This window comes from Sus scrofa, chromosome 13 (genome assembly GCF_000003025.6).
Source record: "Sus scrofa isolate TJ Tabasco breed Duroc chromosome 13, Sscrofa11.1, whole genome shotgun sequence".
NCBI lineage: Eukaryota > Metazoa > Chordata > Mammalia > Artiodactyla > Suidae > Sus > Sus scrofa.
In genome coordinates this window covers 182,691,553-182,708,375 of record NC_010455.5, presented here as the reverse complement: position 1 = coordinate 182,708,375, position 16,823 = coordinate 182,691,553, and the positions used below count along the sequence as shown (strand labels likewise).

The window sequence follows — 16,823 nt, the reverse complement described above, 5'->3', positions numbered from 1 at the left end:
AAATTTGAGAAATACTGCCTTTCATATTCATTCTCTAGGAGACACACAATTCACGTTAGCATTTTAAAGCTCTTTAAAAAAATCCTTCAGTGTAACTAAGAACAAGGAAAGTGCCTTGCTTTGTTCAATCTAATATTTCTAAGCCATGGAACCCCTAAAAAGTGACACTCATTAAGATCCTACAGAAATAATATTCCAAGAAATATGTTTGGAGAAACACTTGATTGTTCCCTCCAAAATTCTGACATTTATTCATTTAGGAAAGCCATTCAAGTTAAGACCTTACTTTAGCTGCCTCATAATAATTCATCAATTCAATAAATATTTACTTACATACATGTACTGAAAGTCATATACAAAAATTTTCACAGCAGTACTAATTGCAATGGCCCCAAATCATAAACACTCCAATATCCCTCAACATAAATATATAGCAATGAATATGAATGAATTGCTGATACACATGACCATATGAACAAACCATGTGAACATAATATTGGGTCAGAGAAGACACAGATCACATCACATTAAGTATACAATTCTATTTACTTAAAGCATAACAGCAGGTGTTATGGGTGGAACTGTGCCCTCTACCCCCATTCCTAATGAAGTCCTAACCTCCATTATCTCAGAATGTGATCTTATTGGTCAATAGGGTCATTGAAGATGTAATTAAGATGGTGCCATACTGGATTAGCATGGGCCCCTAATCCAATAGAACTAGTGTCCTTATGCAAGTGGACACAGACATACACACAGGGAGAGGGCCACATGAAGATGAAGGCAGAGATTGGGGTTATGTGCCTACAAGCCAAAGAATACCAAAGATGGCCAGCAACCCACCAGAAGCTGGGGGAGAGGCATGGACACATCCTCCCACACCCCTACACAAAGACCAAACCCTACAGACACCTTGAGCTTGAATCCCTAGCGTCCAGAACTGTGAGACAATAAATTTCTGTTGTCTAAGCCACCCAGTTTGTGGTAATTTTTTATTACAGTCCTAGCAAACCAATACAATAGCCAAAACCGATTCATGGCATTAGAAGTCAGGAGAGTGCCAATCTTTGGGACAGGAGAATGGGGGAGGCAGTAGTGATTCAGAGGCTGAGAGGGGAAGGGCGGTGGTGTGCTTTGGAGAGCTGATAATATCTTCATCTCAGTGGTAGTTACTGGTTACATGTGTAGGTCACCTCATTAAAGCTCAACCGGCTGTACACTTACGATTTGTGTACTCTTCAGGTGTAAGCTATATTTCAATAAATTTTTTGAAGAACTGTTTACCAGTGAATACAGTCCTATACTTGAGGGAAGTTCAGCCTGGAGATACAGACAAGGCAAAAGGAAATTACAGTGGAAAAAGCAATGATGTGAAGGGTTCAGCACAAGTGCAGCAGAAGCACACCCAGTCTTGGGGGAGTAGGGGTCGGCAAGAGATAAAGCTCCCAGAGGAAGTGAATTCCAGGAAACAGGGGCTTGAAGGACAAGTACCAACTGTAAAATGAAGCAGTGCAAAATATGTTCCAGTCAGAGCAGAGAACATGTCATGGGGGAAAAGGGTAAAAGCAAAAAAGTAGGTAGGAGAAAGCACGATTCATGTAAGGAACTATAAGCTCCATTGGCTGAAGCAAAGTGGAGGTGTGTGTGGAATGAGAATGAATGAGATCCTGCTGTGTAGCACTGGGAACTATATCTAGTCACTTATGATTTAGCATGATAATGTGAGAAAAAAAATGTATACATGTACGTGTAACTGGGTCACCATGCTGTACAGTAGAAAAAAAATTGTATTGGGCAATAACAATTAAAAGAAAAAGAATGAAAGAAAAAGAAAATGAGCAATAGCTGTGAAATGGAGACTTTGGAAGAAGCCATAAGCTTTGGAGGCATGAATACGACTTAATTGGAAGTCAGAGGGTTTTGAATATTGTTTCTTCATATATTAAAAAAAATGACATCATTTGATTAAAAGATGCCCTCCCCTTTGCCAGAAGGCAGCGAGCTCTGCAAATCTAGAAAAGGATTCTTTGTTCCGCTAATCAGTGTTATTCTTTCATAAAGAAAATAAGGACCAAAGACAGGTTGTGTATTTTACACTTTTGAAAAGGAGTCATCAACTTTCATCCAGAAAATAATTCACACGTCAGATCTAAGAGCACTGAAGTTAACTGCACTGCCTCTGAGATCTTGACCTCCAGCCTGCTAGCAGGTGGCCCTATGTGGATCTCTCTAGACTTTCCTTTCCTCATCTGTGAACTGGAAAAAATAACTCCTTTTTCTTAGGGTTGCTGAAACGATAAAAAGAGACATACAAACAAAACACCTGTATTGGTTTCCTATTGCTGCAGTACCAGATGACAACAAAGTTAACTGCTTAAATAAATGCCAAGTTTTTCTATCTTACAGATCTGTAGGTGCAAACTCTAAAGAGGCCCCACCTTGGGCTAAAAGCAGGGTGTCAGCAGGGATATTTTCCTTACTGGAGACTCTAGGGAAGAATCCATCTCCTTACCTTGTCCAGCTTCAAGATGCTGCCCCTGTTCCTTGGTTCATGGCTCCAGACCTCCATCTTCAAAGCCAGCCATGGCGAGCCAAGGCTTCCCCACACAGCCATGCATCTAGCCTCTGACTACAGCTGGGAAAGGGGAGCCCTTTTTAAAGATGCATGTGATTAGGTTGGGCCCACCTGGATAACACCAGCTCATAGTCCTTAATCTCAATCACATGTGCAAAGCCCCTTTTAACATTTAAAGTAACAGATTCCTAGGTTTCAAGAATTATGACATGGATCTTTTGGGTTCATGTCCTACTACAATACTGAACACAATGCCTAAATAAAGGAAGCTCTCAAATATTGGCCTTGTTTTTAAATTTTCAACTGTTTTTATTTTTCCTATTTTATTCAGACATAAATGACATACAACACTGTAAAAGTTCTTTAATTTTTTCTTTTGCTTTTTTAAGGCCACACTCATGGCATATGGAAGTTTCCAGGCTAGGGGTCGAATTGCAGCTGCAGCAGCCAGCCTATACCACAGCCACAGCAATGCTAGATCCAAGCCACATCTTTGACCTATGCTATTGCTTGCAGCAATGCTGGATTCTTAACCCACTGAGCAAGGCCTGGGATCAAACCTGCATCTTCATGGATACTAGTTGGCTTCTTAACCTGCTGAGCCACAACGAGAATTCCTATAAATTCATTTTTTAAACAATCAGGTTGGGGTTAACAATCAAGCCATTGGTATAGAAATTTACTCTGATAATATTTGAGGTTATCCTATAAAACTAAGGGTTTTCATCATCTTATAAGGCTTCTTTTGAAAAAAAAAATCTTGAAATAGCAGACAACCTTAAATAGTGATGGAAGGAAAAAAAAAATAGTTTCTAATGAAATCATCACCATTTCCAACCTCACATGCCAGTCTTCTTAGGACAGGAAAGCACCCCTCCACCCCCAAAACACCAACAAAGATTCAGCACAAAATGTCAATAGCACCACAGCTGAGAAAGTCTGGTGTAGGGCAAGAAAACCTTTAGAGCATGTTTAAACACATCTGTTTGGCAGAGAATTAACTGGCATATATGTGGGGCTTCCCTGACCTCTACCCACGAGATCCCAGTGGCACCCCTGCCTCACCCACAGTTGAAACAAACAAAACTATCTCTAGACCTTGGCAAGTGTCCTCTGGGAGTCACAACTGCCTGCAGTAGAAAGCCACTGCTCTGAACTAAAATATACAAACCCTCTGGGTAATGGAGTCACATTTAAGAAACAGCACTAACAACAAAAGCCAGAACACACTGCCAAAATGTTTGTAAAAATGAATTTACCTTTGTTATATGCTATATTTCATTTGCCTAGATGCATAATACACTAATAAAATTGAAGAGTAAACACATATTCTGATGCTTGCTTTTCTTAAAATGTCCTTTTCTCAGCAATATTGCCTGTGTATGTAGGTAGTGAATAGAAAATGTAAATGGAAGATGCAGGTGCAAAGTAACACAAGAGAGTCAGTCTTCTAATTAAGCCTTTTGAATAATCTGTACTTCTGTCTTACACTGAATGAACACCAATAAGGCCCTTTTATACACGGCACCTTCTGTTGCCCCTTTTAAAGCTGCAGGCACCTTGAAGGTTAGATAAAGAAAGTACGAGTGATTGAATGGTATTCAAGATTGAAAGAAAGAAAATGTCCTACACAAAACCTATTGTAGGTGAGACTCTGAATGTTTTCCTCTTTCATGAAGTAGAATAATTGTCTTCCACTTTCACTCCCACCACTCAAGAATGGCTTACTTCTAGTATCTCAAGATGTTCCACTAATGACGAACACCTGAATTTTCAAAAAAAACAAAAAAACAAAAACTCTCAGAGTCTTATGTGACTGGAATAAATCCTCAACTAAAACATACTGTTAAAACCATCTTAATTTTTCTACTAATTGCCCAATTTGTTTTCGGCTTTTCTTTCTTTTTTTTTTTTTCACTTCTTTTCTAGAATAGATTCATTTTCAATTTTCCAATCCACATTAATCATATGCACTTATTTTAGTAATATAATCTTTAAAAATGAGAAGAGCAGAAAGTGTGAGGTAATAAAATAATTTTATTAATTTTATGCCTAAATTCAACAAACAAAAAAGTATATAGATTATGACTAGTAAATATCAAATTTAAATAATACATTCTGAAACTTAGCAAAATAATGTTACTATAAACCAAGCCTGCAGTACCAGGTCTAGCCAATATAACATACAACTATAAAAGACCTGTGTACACATTGGACTTTATCCAGTAATTACTGTAGATGATGAGATAGTTTGGAATATAACATTTTTTATTCACACGTTATGGCCCAAATGAGAATATCTGCCCAAATGCATTATGGGCAGGCCATCTGCTGTTTGTCCAACAACCTGCCTGAATACCAAAAAAAAAAAAAATATATATATATATATATGGAGTTTTTAATAGAATATTTCTATAATGTTACCAATAAACTGAATAATCATAAAAGTATCATTGAATTGTTCAATTGAACATTTGTTCTTTTCATGACTATTCTTAGAATATATCATTTCATTTCTTTTTTGACCACGCATCAAGATTTCTCTCAATAGTTCCCAAATGTATAATGGCAGGTAAGCAAGACAGACTGTAGCTAGGAAGACACTCTCATTTGGATAGTTAATATGCATACCATAAACACTGTGACAGATTGCACTTTCAAAAATAGCTGCAACCTATCTTCCAGTTCACACCCCCTTGTTTTTACAATATGACCTTGGCGCTCCTCCAATTGAGAAATGTTGCCTACGTCCAACCCCCTTGAAGAGGAGCAGGTGTGTGGCTAACTTTTAACCAACAGAAGCGGTGTCAGTGATGGGAGTGGACCACGTGGTTTCTAAGGCAGCTTCCACCACATTCACTGAAACACTGTACTTGGAACCTTTAACTTGCATTCACGCAGCCATGGTTGTAAGGAAGTCATGCCACTCAGAGAGGCCCAGGATAGCACACCTGCTGGCCATGTTAGGTTTTGGGTCCTGCCAGCCCAGAGGCAACCTGTGAGTGAACAAGCCATCACACAATACTATGCCCCAGGCATCAAGTTACACTCCTTCCCAGCTGTTCAGTCTTCCAGCTGAGGCCTCAGACACTGTGGAGCAGACACAGGTCATCTGTACTGTGCCTTTCAGAAATTCCTGACCCACAGAAGTCATAAGCACCTAAAAGCTTGGTTATACCACTAAGTTTGGGCTGGTTTGTTTCACAGCAATGGTCACCAGAAGAAATGGGCTAGCCATGAGCACACATATTTTAATCTGCAGATATTGAATTTAATAAGAACAACAACAACAAAAATCTATGGGTAGTATTAAATTTTATTGATACTACACTGACTCAGAAAGTCAACTTTAAAATCAGGTCCCCACAAAATCCACTCTACCAGTTACGTGGGAGCTTATTTTTATTTTATTAAAATTATTGTTAATAAATAATAAAAATGTTAAACCCTAAACTTGCAGGCCAATGCTAATTTTTAATTGCAGCTACTTTTTGTCAAAGATGAATTCATTGAAAATAAGCTGGCTTTTAGTGTGCCTTTTTACCCAAAGTTTTCATCAGATCTTTTAGGTAGAGTGAGTCACTTGAGTTTCCAAGAGTCCAAGGTCAAAAGAAATACGTTAGGCCATATTTCAACAGAGAATCTCCCAGTTGTTCTCCAAGTATCTAACACTACAGACAGTTCAGCAGTAGTAGCACTTGGCCTCTAACTTGACTGTAAAAGTATTCCAAGTTCATAATGCCTTTAAATTACTTGGTTCCAGGATTTCCTTTTAGTGCACTGATGACCCTGAGACTCTAAAGCTATTTAGTAGTATAAGTGGCCTTAGTCTGGCATTGCTTAGCAATTTAAGCTGGGCTCAAAAGGACTAGAATTGAATCAGCAGGCTCCTCCAAGATTGAAATACTGAAGTCTTAAAAGCTTGGTTTGAAAGAACAAGTCTAGTCAAGATCATTGTTTCCATGGCTACTTTCCTAGTGCTGATAACCTAAATGAGAGCTGGCTGCAGAAAAATACTTAATAACTAACTTCCTGACTAAAGTGTTCCACGGGTAACATAGTTTAGCTGAACTCAGTGGCCCTGTATTATTTATACCACCAGTTTTCTCTAAAACTTCAAAGAGCTTCCCTTGTGTTTCAACATATGTAAATCCAAACTATTCCTAGGGGACATCTTGAGTGTGGATGCCACTACCTCCAGTTGAGGGAAAACGTCAGCAGGTGATGGGAAGAACATTTTCTGTTCTGGCTCACGTTGCATGGTGCAAGAAGTTCAACTAGAATAACACTGACCTCTTGCCCCACCCTATCACTCCTTCCTTTCCAGAGGAGAATATGGAAGCAACTTGGCTGGGGTTGAGGATGGTCATTGTATCCACAAAGAACATAAATTCTGAGTTTCTCCATGCCATTGGGTTTCCAAGGACAAGTTCTCCTAAGGGGAGACTGGAGTCTTGGCAAACTTAGTAACTATGACTGACTAAGTCTGACTTATTAGCCTGTGTCTTGTTAGGTGGTATTTTATTCCCTCCAACCTGACTTTTTTCCTCTCATTTGGGTCCAAATTCTGGTACAGAATAGGGGTATTATAAATAGTCCCTCTACTGTTAACAGGATGAACCAAAATGTCAGTCTAATCTCTATTACAGGTAAATTCACAGCACAGATTTGTTCAATTCTCTCAATTCCCTCATTCCCTAGCATTAATCCTGGGTTGTCCTTTAGATCACAGCTCTGTCCAGGTGAAGTCTGGGTGTATGCCCACCACTACCATTTTAGTCTGCTTCTTAGATCTTTCCCAAACACAATCTCTGCAACTCTCCATCATAACATCTGATATAACCTTGACTTCTTCTCCCACCAAATTTAAGGAATTAGAGAGCAGTAAACACATCATTCTCATTTTGTCGACTCCACATTTAATGCAGAATATTAAACATAGAAGGCACACCAAAAACACTTGTTAAGTAATTTTAGGTATGAAGAATGTGATAGGCAGAATTCTAAAGATGCCTCCCCGAGTTCCCTTCTCTTAGTTTTTCATTCAAACACTAACCTAACTACTGGTATGAAGGGACTTTGTAGACAGAATTAAGATTACTAATCAGCCAACTTTAAAATAGAGAAATTATGAGCTCCCATTGTGGCTCAGTGGGTTAAGAACCTGACACAGTGTCCGTGAGGATGCAGGTCCAATTCCTGGCCTCACTCAGTGGGCTAAGGATCTGGCATTGCTGAAAGGTGCAGCGTAGGTCACAGATGTGGCTCAGATCTGGCATTCCTGGGGCTGTGGCATAGGCCAGCAGCTGCAGCTCTGATTGGACCCTTAGCCTGGGAACTTCACATGCTGCAGGTGTGGCTCTAAAAAGAAAAAAGAGAGAGAACTTATCTTGGATTTACCCTGATGGATCCAATAAAGTCACATGACCCCTTCAAAGAAGGCAGATGAATCAGAGATATACAGCAGAAGAGGGAGGGAGAAGAGATATGAGGCAAAAGGGTCAGTCGAAGAGATCTGAAGCATGAGAATCTCACCTGCCATTGTGGGTTGAATATGGAGGAAGGTGGCCATGAGCCAAAGAATCTGGCAGCTTGCAAAAGCTGAGAATGACCCCAGCCAACAGCCAACAGCCAACAAGGAAATGGGGGCCTCACTCCTACACTCATGTGGAACAGAATTCCACCAAGATCTAAATGAACTTGGAAGAGGATTTATCTCCAGAACCTCCAGAAAGAAGTCAGCCCTGCTGACACCTGAATTTTGGTTGTGTGAAACCCAGAGCAGAGAACCAGCTAGGCCAAGCTGTGCCTGGACTTCTGGTCTACTGAACCATTAGATAATAAATTGCTTGGGCTTTTTAAGCTGATAATTTGTGGTAATTTGTTATTGCGGTGATAGAAAACTCAAAGGTATTATTCCATATAATAATTGATCAGTTCTATATGTGTTGCTACGTTCAAGGAGACACTTAAGATAAACATAGAAATCTCCAAGGAATGTCAAGACCATGCTCTAGCTCCAAAGCATGGCTTATTCTTGCTGATGGCACTAGCTATTTACCCTTTCTGCTTCTTTTTTTTTTTTTTTTTTTTTTTTTTTTTTTTTTTTTTTTGGTGTTTGTGTGTTTTTGTCTTTTTAGAGCCACACCCATGGCATATGAAAGTTCCCAGGCTAAGGTTGAATTGGAGCTGTAACTGCTAGCCTAATCCACAGCCACAGAAAACAGGATCCAAGCTGCATCTTGACCTACACTGCAGTTCATGACAAAGCCAGGTCCTTAACCTACTGAGCGAGGGCCAGGGATCAAACCTGAATCTTCATGGATACTAGTTGGTTTCATTACCACTGAGCCACGACAGGAGAATACCCTCTCCAATTCCTATCAGAAAAGGAATCTCAGAGTTCCCGTTGTGGTGCAGTGGAAATGAATATGAATAGTATCCATGAGGATGTGGGTTCAATCCCTGGCCTCACTCGGTGGGTCAGGGATCTGGCATTGCTGTGAGCTGTCTTGTAGGTCACATTCTTGGCTTGGATCCTGTGTTTCTATGACTGTGGTGTAGGCTGGCAGCTGTAGCTCCGATTTGACCCCTAGCCTGGGAACTTCCATATGTCACAGGTGTGGCCCTAAAAAGAAAAAAAGAAAAAGAAAAGGAATCTCATAATCATTGTAGCAACTTGAATGTATTAGGCAGAATTCTAAGATGATCCCCAAGAGTTTGGCCTCCGAGTACATACCCTCCTCTTGAATGTAGGTGGGACCCATGAATATGATGGAACAGTTGCTCTCAATTCTGTTAAGGTGTATATAGTCCATCATAGCAGATTAAAGTGGGATTTTCCTGCTGGCTTTGAAGAAATAAGCTGCCATGTTTTGAGAGGGCCACATGGCTAGGACCTGAGGGACGGAGGGCTCCATGAACTGACAGCAACCACTGATCTATAGCCAGCGGTTAAATAGGGGTTTCAGTTTCACCACTGCAAGGAACAGAATTCTCCCAACAGAGTTTGGAAAAGGACTCCAACTCCAAATGAGAATCCAGAGGTGGCGTATGTGCTGACTTGAGTCTAGTGATACCCTAGGAGAGGACTCACTTGAGCAGCATAACTCAGAACTGAGAGATAGTAAATGGGTGTGCTTTAAGCTGCAAATTTTGTGGAGGTAATTAATTATACAACCATATAAAAACTAATATAGATCTGCTCATTTAATCCAAGCCTATCATTTTGTAAACAATACTATAGACGGTATTCACCCTACAAAGGCAACACTGCTGCTAAATTGTAGAGCTGGGATTAAAAGCCAGCTTTTGTTTTTGTGGTTCCAAGAATTATACAACTATTACCTTGTTGAATGGATTATTTATGTATTCCAAACCAATCTACCACCAATTTTATTCAACTTCATCAAAACATTTACTGCACTATGATACTGATAAGTTCTGTACACATGTTCACACACACATAATTATATACGTGCTGTCTTATCCCAGGGAGCCACCTTCTTATCAAAGGACAACTTATTAGAGTGCCGCTTAGGACACAGTGGTATTAACTTTACAAGACAGGTTCAATTCTCCTCCAAGAACTTTAATTTTGGCTATGTGTAACTGATTTTATATTCACATTGCCATGTAAATTGTCACATAGAAGTTTGAGACTCTCTTGCCTATTTAGACTTCGTAGGATTAAAAGAGTTCAGAATAATCGAAAGATTAGACTAGACCTCAGGTACTGGCCATAAGCAAAAGGAGCATCTTCATGTAGATAGAGCTGGGAGAACCATTCTCTTAAAAAAAAAAAAAAAAAAAAAACACCTCAGAGTTCTTGTTGCGGCTCAATAGTTAACAAATCTGACTAGCATCCAGGAGGACGAAGGTTCGATCCCTGGCCTCGCTCAGTGGATTAAGGAACTGGCATTGCTGTGAGCTGTGGTGTAGTTGCAGACAGGCTCGGATCCTGCATTGCTGTGGCTGTGGTGTAGGCCGGGGGCTACAGCTCCAATTTGACCCCTAGCCTGGATCCATATGCCGTGGGTGCGGCCCTAAAAAAAGCCAAAAAAAAAAAATCGACTTTCCTGTAAATGTTTGATAGCTATGTTTCTGAGCACTATGACATCTATTGGTTTGAACACTGGTGCCACAAGAGCAACTGTGCAGGCATCTCAGGGACAGTCGTCCATTGGCGTCGGGATTCAAGAGTATATATATGAGGAAAATCCATTTACTGTGAGACTCTTTCCTGAGACTGACCATGACGGCCAATTATTGCCAGATGGAATAGCAATAAAAAAAGACAGGAAAACAATTCATCTGAAAGCAAGGTTTTCCTTTTCTTGTCTTCCCTTCAAGTGTCATTAAAGTTGAAACCAAAATCTGACTCTCCTGGTTATGTTTTACTTTCACAAATCAGGAAGAAATTAAACATGACAGAGAAACAAATTCAAACAGAATGTTCAGCAAGGGGGAAAAAATCTCTAATTAGAAAGCAGGAAGGCCAGTTATTAAGGGCAAAACCACTCACTCCAAGCAAAAGGGCTTGCCTTTAAAAAATTTATTTAAAAGCAATTTAGCTGTCTTTATTCCATGATTAACAGGTGGAAAAGGGAGCTCCATCTGAACTTTTTTCCTTTGACTGCCAAAATTTGAGCTATGATGTAAACTGGGGCATGTCTGAAATAAATTTCCATTTGAATGTTAATAAGTGGAAAGACAAAGCTAGTTCTGGGTTAATAAAAAGTTCTCCAATGTCAGCAACTAAACTGCTTAATTGTTAAGAAATTTTAAGATATAATGAAACGTGTATATGGTATATAGTAATGTATCTTGAACAAGGAAGGAATTGTGGGAAAGGAAATTCACATAAATATGAAACTTGGAGGCTGGTCTGTGTGGCTTCACACACCGTAAATGACTGTACATATTTTCCATTTAAAGAATACTGTACACATGTGCATAAGTACAATAAACCCTTTGAAAATCTATAAAGTCTCCAAAAACTCTCCAAATTTTTAATTAAATTTTATTCTATCATCTCTCTTAAATCTTATAAAACATTTTTCTATATGTATAAAAAGTATATTAAGTTGCAGTGCTACATTCCCTCCATGACCTTAAAAGAAATGTTATTTTGCAAGATCATTTTGCACTGTTATCATTAAAGAAGATAGCTTTTTAAGGTCCTTAAACAGGTTTCTCATGAGACTTTTAACTAGGTTTCCAGATCCATAAAGTTTTATCTTTGCTGAGAGTTTTGGTGGCTTATGAAACAAACTAAAAATATCCATTCTCAAATATTAAAATATTAAAATCTCTACCAAGAAAAAATGGTGCCAATGTGTGTCACAGAGTTGGGGATGTAACTGATGAGTTGCTTAAAGTCAGCATAAATCATCACTATTATCGTCATGTGATAGCTGATGTGACAGAGTCAAATGGTCATGATGTGGTTGCCTCAGGAACCTGCATCCCTGTGTGACCCTTTCCTACAAAAGAGTTACCAGAAGGCCCCAAGAGATTTCCCTTTGTTTCACTATTGGGAAATGGAATATAGACCTATCCTAAACCAATTATTGGCAAAAGGAGACCCTTGCTGGTTTAAACCATTCATAACCCATCACCTGAACGTGAGGGAGGTATCCATGTCTCTACACATGTGCTCACCATCTTATACCGAAACAAACTAGGTTTCACAAGGAAGCATGAAGATAGGTTCATTTGTGCTACATTTTAGATTCCATATATAAGTGATATCATATGGTATTTGACTTTCTCTTTCTTACTTCAGACTCAGAGACATAGGAAAAAAACTCATGGTTGCCAGGAGGTAGGGAGGAGGAGTGGGATGGGCTGAGTGTTTGGGGTTAGTAGATGCAAACTATTACATATAGAATGGATAAGCAATGAGGTCCTGCTGTACGCACAGGGAACTATATCCATTCTCTTGGGATAGAGCATGACAGATAATATGAGAAAAAGAATTTGCATATATATATATATATATATATAATATATATATATATACGTGTGTGTGTGTATACATATATAGATATATATATGACTAGGCCACCTTTCTATATAGAAGAAATTGGTGCAACATTGTAAATCAACCATACTTTAATTTTCAAAAAAAGGAAGTGTTAAGAAAGAAGCTATGGGATAGGCCCAGTGTCATCAAACTACAGGCACACTCATTTGTTTATGCATTGTCTATGGCTCTTTTCGTGTGACAGCAGCACAGTTAAGTAGATGGGACAGGACGATATGGATACAAAACCTAAAATATTTCCTACATGGCCCTTTGTAGAAAAAGTTTTCCAGTCCCTGGAATTCTCCTGTGATACAATGGGTTAAGGATCTGGCATTGTCCCTGCCATGGCCCAGGTCACTGCTGTGGTGTGGGTTTAATCCCTGGTCCGGGAACTTCCACATGCCATGGGTGCAGCCAAGCAAATGAGATCCTGCTGTACAGCACAGTGAACTATATCCAATCACTTGTGATGGAAAATGATGGAGGATAATGTGAGAAAAAGAATATGTATATACATGTATAACTGGGTCACTTTGCTCTATAGCAGAAATTGACAGAACATTGTAAATCAACTACAATAAAAAAAACAAAAAAATTTTAAAGTCTGCCAATTTCTGGGGTAAGGTAATAAGGAAATCAATACTGTCTTCCACAATTTACGTGACAAAGACCAAAAAGTTCTAAAACTCCCTCCCGTAATTGCAACAAGGGAATAATGGAGATGATGTCTATATACCCAGAGAAAGAAAACTCACTGCTTTAAAATCTTTTTATGTCGTAGATTTAGCCAGCTGTCGCATGCTGAACAGAGACAAGGCTTAGGAATGTAACTGGGATAGAGACGACCTAGAAAACAGTAGTACAAGCAGCTTTCAGAGAGGAGAAGGGTGCTACCTACCTCAGGCATGTGGAAGAATCTAGCTACTTCCAAAATGACCACGAGTTTTCCAGAGACGAGCCTGTCTAGTCTGCAGAACAGACCATGCCTCTTTTCTGTACCCTGGTAACCAAACTGAAACATTATCCTAGGTGTACTCTTCCAAGGGATTTTTAAGCTCAAATACAGGAGTAAAAAGAACTCAAACAAACATTAAAACCTGTCTAGCAAGACTGCCCCCAAAGGATAGTAACATATTTAAAACACATGAAAACTCTTTTCCAAGGGTCAGAACGTGAAGCTCCTTTCCCTTCGCCAAGTAGAATACAGAAGGCCAAGAAGCTGAAACTCTAAGTATCAGAAAAGGATTGGAAAAAATAAGTCATTTCGCTCCCTCTTCCAACAACCCCAAATACTAGCAATTAGAAAGAAAGAGGCAGACATTTCAGGTTTGAGCAAAATAATGAGTCAGAAATGCTAAGAAAAAACTTTTAATTTTTTAAAAGTTAAAAAGCTGCAAATAATTTTGATGGAGTCAATAAAAAGAGTGGAGTGCATTCTAAGACATTCTTCTTTACAGTATTTGATCGAAGAGGATAAGAAGGTTAGGTTAACTGTTCCTCTTGATTTAAGAGATCAGACAGGTTAAGTGAACAGTGTGTGGGCCAGTGCAATAGTGAAACACTGTCCCCATCTTTTAAACTTTTCCCAATGTGCACAGAATCCTTTCTCGATGTTCACAGTCACCTTGACTCCTACAGACACAAGTGAGGACCTGGTAAGAGGCATGAGAGAGTCGGTGCACATGTGTGTGTATATGTACATGTATGTAAATTTTTTTCTCAATCATCAATAAAATCATCACAATGTGAAAGGAAAATTAACCATCATCTGGTTTCTTTGATCAATAAACACTCTCAAACCAGATTCTCAGTCTCCAATCTGAAAGCTTCTGAGATTATTTGTGAAGTCTTAGAAACACAATGACATACTTCTCAAAATTTGGCTGAACTCCAGGCTTGCTTTCTTGAACATATCAATTCTGAATGAAATAGTCTACCGTCTCGTTATAATAGGTCCCTGTTATTCTGTACTATAGAGCCAAACTTTAAGAAAAAAACAACTTTTTTTGGAGTTTCTGCCCTGGCACAGTGGATTAAGAATCCAACTGCAGTGGCTTGGGTCGCTGTGGAGGTGCAGGTTCTATCTTTAGCCCGGCGCAGTGGGTTAAAGGATTCGGCATTGCCACAGCTGAAGCTGTGGCTCAGATTCAATCCCTGGCCTGGGAACTCCCATATGTTGTGGGTGCAGCCATAAAATTTTAAAAAGAAAAAAAGAAAAACCAATATTTGGATGTCTGTCACAATTTTTTCACATACAGTTTTTGTTTTTGTTTTTTGTCTTTTTTGCCATTTCTTGGGCTGCTCCCACGGTATATGGAAATTCCCAGGCTAGGGGTCCAATTGGAGCTGTAGCCGCTGGCCTACACCACAGCCACAGCCATGCGGGATCCGAGCCGTGTCTGTGACCTACACCACAGCTCATGGTAACGCTGGATCCTTAACCCACTGAGCAAGGCCAGGGATTGAACCCACAACCTCATCATTCCTAGTCGGGTTCGTTAACCACTGAGCCATGACAGGAACTCCCGCACATACAGTTTTAACATGATCTCAACATCATATTGAATGCTGCTTTCTAATCAACAGTATTACAGAAGTATTCTATCTACTTCATTGAGTTAAATGTTTTCCCTTAGTCCACAAAATGTATAATGTATGTATAGCAAAAAAGTAGGTTTTTAATAAGATAAAGATTGCTTTCTAAGTGATTGTTGTTATTGCAAAAATAACTGAATTTAAAAAAAAATTGTCACTTACAATTAACATACAAAAAATGTATCCTCAAAGCTTCAAAGTTGTGTTTTTTCATTTAAAAAATAGAGTTTTGAAATTTTACTTTGTTATACCCAGAGGTGAGATTGCTGGATCATACTGCAGTTCTGTTTTTAATTTTTTGAAAAACCTTCATATTGTTTTCTATACCACTATTGTACCAGTTCACAGTCCCACCAACAATGCATCAGGGTTCCCTTTTCTCCACACCCTCTCCAGCATTCATTACCTCTTGTCTTTTTGATAATAGCCATTGTAACATATTTAGAGTGATATCTCATTGTGGTTTTGATTTTCATCTTCCTGATGATTGGTGATGTTGAGCAGCCTTTCATGTACCTGTTGGCAATTTGTATGTCCTCCCATTCAGGTACTCTGTCCATTATCCAATAAATAGACATAAATGTATGTATGTATATGTATATATATGGATACATATGTGTGTGTTTGTATATATATATATATATATTCTTTCTGAATATACTTTCTTTCTCTAAGGCTTTTTATGTTTTCTATTACAGAATTCCTCAGTATGCACTTCTTTCTAAATTTGCTTGCCCTCCCCCCCAATTCAATAATATTATAGAAAGAAAAATAAAAACATCATACACTGGAGGAAAAAAGTTACATTTTCTTCCTCATTTCTAGAAAAGAAAGCAGTAAGAAGAAAATTAAACATTTTAAATTATACGACCTAATGCAGATATCTAAAATATGCTTTCTAGCAAATTTGTTTGTTGTATAATGACCAATGTAAGTGGGATTCCCATGGCATATGAGTGAATGTAAATCACCTGAAGTTAAGCACTTACTGAAATTGTTTTATCTGGTGAGAACTAGGAATCACTGCAAGTGACATAGACACAGATTTGAAGTGAACCAACTTCCATGTAAACGTGGCCTTAAGGTTAGTGTATGTGGAATAAAGACTGATAACTGGAACAAACCGTACTAATTCTCCTAATGGGGAAATAAAGTTCTTCTATTGTTTTACATTAACATAATATTCTACATAGCTTTTTAGTTCACTAAGCTAAAAGGTTTACAGAAAAAATTTCTATACATGATGCAATGCAATATAATAATCAAATATGAAGAACTATCTTCTCAGATATCAAACAAATCTGGTGTAATTCCTTTTACTGTAAACAATCACATGAATTTAAAAGAAAGCGTATGATATCACTTATGTATGGAATCTAACATAAGACACAAAGGAACCTTGCCACGGAAAATAAAAGCATGGACTTGCAGAACAGACTTGCGGTTGCCAAGGGGGAGGGGGAGGTAGTGGGGTGATTGGGGAGCTTGTGGTTAACAGATACAAACTACTGCCTTTGGAATGGATTAGCAATGAGATTCTGCTAATCAGGGAAGCACTGAGAACTATGTCTAGTCACTTATGATGGAGCATGACAATGTGAGAAAATAGAATGTGTACATGTA

General features: G+C 38.8%; 1 protein-coding gene across 3 annotated transcripts in view; it reads right to left on the bottom strand.

Moving 5' to 3' along the window:
• The window catches only part of CHODL (chondrolectin), a 420,685-nt gene that overhangs the window by 121,422 nt on the left and 282,440 nt on the right, over positions 1 to 16,823 (bottom strand). Inside the window, exon 1 of one of the 3 annotated variants that reach the window (XM_021070836.1) lies at positions 2,513 to 2,614. The exons of the other annotated variants lie outside the window; for them this stretch is intronic. The gene's annotated coding sequence lies outside the window, so the exon portion shown is untranslated. Of the gene's footprint in view, positions 1 to 2,512; positions 2,615 to 16,823 lie in introns of those variants that run through there. 3 annotated transcript variants of the gene reach the window in all.